We start from the raw sequence: 4,563 nt of genomic DNA, 5'->3' as shown, positions 1-4,563 counted from the left end.
GCCACCCCTTTTAATTTTCTGCTAGACAAGATAACAAAGTTACTCAAAGCAGAACATACAATGCTGTCCCAAATAACTCCTAAAAATCAAAGCAATTCAGAGAAACATAGCTCCAAACCACTGGGCCATGAAATCAGGCATCTTGCCCCTAGCAATACTGGATTTCATCTTTAGTTTAGCTGGAGAGTAAGCTATTTGTACATGGAAGAAAAGGTTTTGTGACCCAAGGCACAAGCCTGGAAGCATGAGGTTTTGTCAGCATTATCTTGAACTTTTTGTCTTGCTACAAATATGATTAGTCACAACTTTGAAACAAATGAAAATAGTTTGGAAATAATAACAGCATCTGACTCCACCTAACACTCAGACTGAATCTCTTGTTTGACACTCAGGCTGCTGACAGACATGAAAAAAAAACCCAAACCCCCATGCTTTAGCGGAAGCAGCAGTAAATTAATTTGACCCAGCTCTGCAGCGTCTGTATAGATCAGGCACTTCAACAGAACTTTTTGGCGCTCTTGTCTAAAGCTGATTCAATCAGTTATTAGATTAGGGGTGGTCAAAATATAGCCCACGGGCCACATCCAGGCAGCCAGGCAATTTCATCTGGCATGTGGGCACCCACCAGTTAACTGTACCCCACCCAGCCCACGTATTTCGCTCCCACCCTCATGCACGGGAGGGCTCCAGCCCCAGCCCCAGCCAGCACACACAGCTTCCAGGCAGGGCTGCTGCTGCCACTGCTGCAGCTGCCAGGGGACCTACTCAGCTTCTCCCACCCCCAGAGGCTCCTCCTTGGGTCCCTGCTACAGTGGGCATGGGGAAGCTGCAGCTGTGCAGGAGCATGGAGTGTGGGGCTGGTGGAAGCATGGAGCCCAGGATCTGGGGCCCATGCCCAGTGGAGCAGCAGAAACACAGAGCCTGGGTTGGCCCAGTTCCATTGCATGGGGTATCCCTTCAGTTCACACAGGGGCGATGCGTAGTGGGTACATGGGAGTGCACATGAACCCCCTGAGAGTGCCATTGCACCCCCTGTCAGGCCACGCTCCCTGTGTAGCCAGCGGGTGGCAGGGCAAGAGGGAGCACCAGTGTCCCCCTGCAAGCACCAGCTGGGGAGCAGGGCTGCCAGTAAAAGTGGCCGTGCCACTTCTAGAAGTGACTGCCAGAGTTCCAGAAGCAGCATGGCCGCTTTGACTGTGAGTGAGATTGGTCCCCCCACCCAGGCCAGTGGGATCAGCCCCCGGGGCACCCCTCTTCCCCCAGTCAGTGGGATTGGCCACCAGGGGACTCAAGAGGCACCAGACACCCATGAATTCACATGCAGCTCCTGGGACTCGCACACTACCAGGGGGAAGCCCCATGCTATGGAGCTAGCTGCCTAGGCAGAGGGAGAAAACATTATTTGCAGGGGAGGCTGAGTACACACACAGACAGACACACACACACACACATTACCCAGCAGGTAAGTCTGTGGAGGATAAGGGACAGAGGGAGAGGGAAGAGGTGTCGGGGGGGGCAGATTAAGGCCTCCATAGTGAGGAAGGGACTGGGGCACAGGTAGGGGCAGGGGCTGGGGTGAATGGGGCCCTGGGACAAGTCATGGATTGGTTGGAGCCTGGGCAGCTTATCCAGCAGTACAGGGGTCTCCCACCGCTGTGCACTCCCCGGGGGAGGCTCAGAGGGTATGTGCCCTCCAGAACTGTGTGCAGGCTGAAAGTGGGCTGCTGCTGCAGGCGGGAGCTCTGTGCCCCACTGCCGCTGTTACTGCCTCAGGAGCCACGCAACACAATGTGCCTGCTGTTGCCAAGCAGGCAGGAGACGTGGCACAACCTGGCGGTAGCAGGCACATGGCATCATACAGCTCCCAAGGCAGTGACAGCGGGGCTCAGAGCCCCAGCCCAAAGTGGCAGTGCACCTCTGACCCATGCACAAATCTGGGGGTCATGTGCCCCCCATGCCACCCCTGGGGTGCACATAGTGGCAGGACCGCCCCCCGGCACCCCTGAATGAGCTGCCCAGTCTCCGACTTTCCCACGACCCACCCCAGGCCCCATTCACCCCACCTCCTGCCCCTGCTTCTGCCCCACTCCCTTCTTCACTGTGAGGGCCTCGATCTACCCGTTCCCCTTCACAGACTTGCCTGCTGTGGTGGGCAGTGCTCCACATGCCGCCAGGCCATGGGTGGGCAAAATACAGCCCAGGGCCCGGCCCATGAGACCATTCTATCTGGCCCAATGGGTCCCTAAAAATTTAGAAAATTAATGTTTATCTGTCTTTGGTTCCTGTCAAAAATGACAGGAACCAGGTGCAGTAGGACCCAGGGGAAACCTGGCAGGCTCCCCCAACAGCAGGGCCTCCCTGGCCCCACCCCCCCATCCAGAAGTCCCAGCAGGGTCTTCTGTCCTGGGACCACATGGCCGCCCCGGCTGGAACCTCAGGTAAGGAGTGGGGATGGCAGGGAAGGAGCCCAGGGAAAAGCTCAGCACAGGGAAAAGCAGACCCTTGCCCACCCCGTGGCCGGCACTCCCTGCTGCAGCCACTCGCAGCCCACATGGGGCTGTCCTGAGTAGGCACAGGCAGCCCCAGGCTGCTGCTGCTGCCCGCCCGGAGCTTGCACGCTGGGCAGCCCAGAGATGGCGGTGGCAAACACTGCCCAGCGTGGCAAGCAGGGGGACTGAAACTGCTGCCGCCATGCACAGCCCCAACGGGCAAGCCCAGAACCACCCCACTCCTGTACTGCAGGGCTAGGGGGCACTGGGAGTGAAAGGATGCACGGGGTCCACACCAGTGTCCCAGGGCCAGCGCCAGCGTGGCCCAGAGCAGGGTGGCAGGAGTACAGGGTCCAAGCCAGCAGGGGCTCTATGGAGCTGGGCCAGTTCCCCCTCTCCCTGCTGGTGCAGCCCAGCTTGGCTCCACAGACCCTTGAAAGGCTGTGCCCCACTCTTGGCCCCACTAGCCATGGCTCTGAGACATTGGTCCCAAGATGGTAACAAGGGGGAGGGCACCAGTCAAGGGCTGGGGCTACTCATGCAGCCCTCGACAGCTTGCCAAAACTGGGTAAGCGGCCCTCTGCCCAAAATAATTGCCTGTCCCTGCGACAGGCTGTGATCCTGGCTGCGGCTTCATGTCTGTGCGCATCTCCTGGTGGAGCTGCCCAGATCCCATGCCCAGGCTGCCCTGCAGCCCTCTGTGCTGCCACTGCTGCCCCACATTTGTGGGGGGATAAGCCCCATTAGCCCCAGCTTTCCACTGCCTATGGCTAGCTGCCTTCCCTACTCCTTGCCACCATATGCAGCTCCCAAGACTCTGCTGGAAGTGGCAGGGAGCCCTGCTCCCTGCTTCCCAGTGGAGTCCCGGGAGCTGAACATGGTGACAGGGAGCAGGGCCAGACCATAGGCTCCATCATGCGGGACTTCACCCCGGTGGTGCGCAAGTCCCAGGAGCTGTACGTGAGCTGCAAGGAGCCCCGCATGATAGAAGCAGGCTAGCCTGGCTCCACTCCTTGCCGACATGTGCATTTCCTGGAACTGGTTGAAGCCACATGCCACCTGGTGGCTGCATCTGTGTGGGACACCTAAGGTGCACCACCTAGGCCTCCCCTACCTAGGGTGGCCCCCCCACCTAGGGTAACCACCTTTTTCAAAATGGAAAGGTGGGACACATGTGGGCTGTTGTAGACACAAAGGGGCAATGTGGACTGCCTGCTGCAGGTTCAGGGCTCCCCACACTGCTGCCTTTCTCTCCAGGAGCCCTGCACCAGCTGCACACCCCCTGCCTGCCCAGCAGCAGTGGGAGGCACAACTCTGAATCATTGCTGCCCCTGCTGCTGCCAGGTGGGCAGGGGGCACCTTACCATGGCAACATGACCAGCATGGGACTCCCAGGGGGAGGGCAGCAGCCACAGCAAGCTGCCCGCATCTACCCCCACCCCATGCACAAATCTGGGCGGCACGTGCCCCCTATCTTCCCCTTTACCCCTTGCACAAGCCTCCCATGGCTCCATCCCACTCCCCACCCTGGCCCCATGTCCCATACAGTGCCCTGACTGGGCAGCACCCCTAGCCCCTGCTTCACTCCATCCCTCACCGTGGGGGCCTAAATCTGCCCCTCCTACCCCCTCACACCCACTCTCCCCCAACATAGACATATCTGCAGGGAGCTGCTCTCCATGCTGCCTGGTTGTGTTCCCAGCAGGCACACACATACACATGGCGCCCCCTGCATCCCACCCCATCAGCCCCAAGCAGCCTGCAAAGGGAAACCTGCTGCTTCCCAAACCCAGATCCCTGCAGGACACTGCAAATCTAGACAAATGCTTCTCCAGAGTCATGCATCCCAGGACCGGAACTTGACGTTCCCATTTCAGGACTGTCCCTCCCAATTAGGGACAGGTGGGCACCCTACCTTTACCCTCCCTCACACCCACAACCATATCCACACCCTGCCCACACACACCCACACCCCCAAAACCTACCCTACACTCCCCTACACATGCAGCCACACAGCTCACAAACGCCACACACACACACCTTACACCCCACCATACACATACCCCCCCCCCCC

The 4,563-nt window shown here is 59.0% G+C and overlaps 1 protein-coding gene across 1 annotated transcript in view; it reads right to left on the bottom strand.

Moving 5' to 3' along the window:
* The window catches only part of KIAA1549L (KIAA1549 like), a 360,085-nt gene that overhangs the window by 23,991 nt on the left and 331,531 nt on the right, over positions 1–4,563 (bottom strand). The gene's annotated exons all lie outside the window — the stretch shown is intronic.

The sequence above is a fragment of the Gavialis gangeticus genome, unplaced genomic scaffold (assembly GCF_001723915.1).
Source record: "Gavialis gangeticus isolate Ggan-Ray unplaced genomic scaffold, GavGan_comp1, whole genome shotgun sequence".
Taxonomy (NCBI): Eukaryota; Metazoa; Chordata; order Crocodylia; family Gavialidae; genus Gavialis; species Gavialis gangeticus.
Note: the sequence above shows the minus strand (reverse complement) of the source record. Positions and strands in the feature narration are given on the sequence as shown.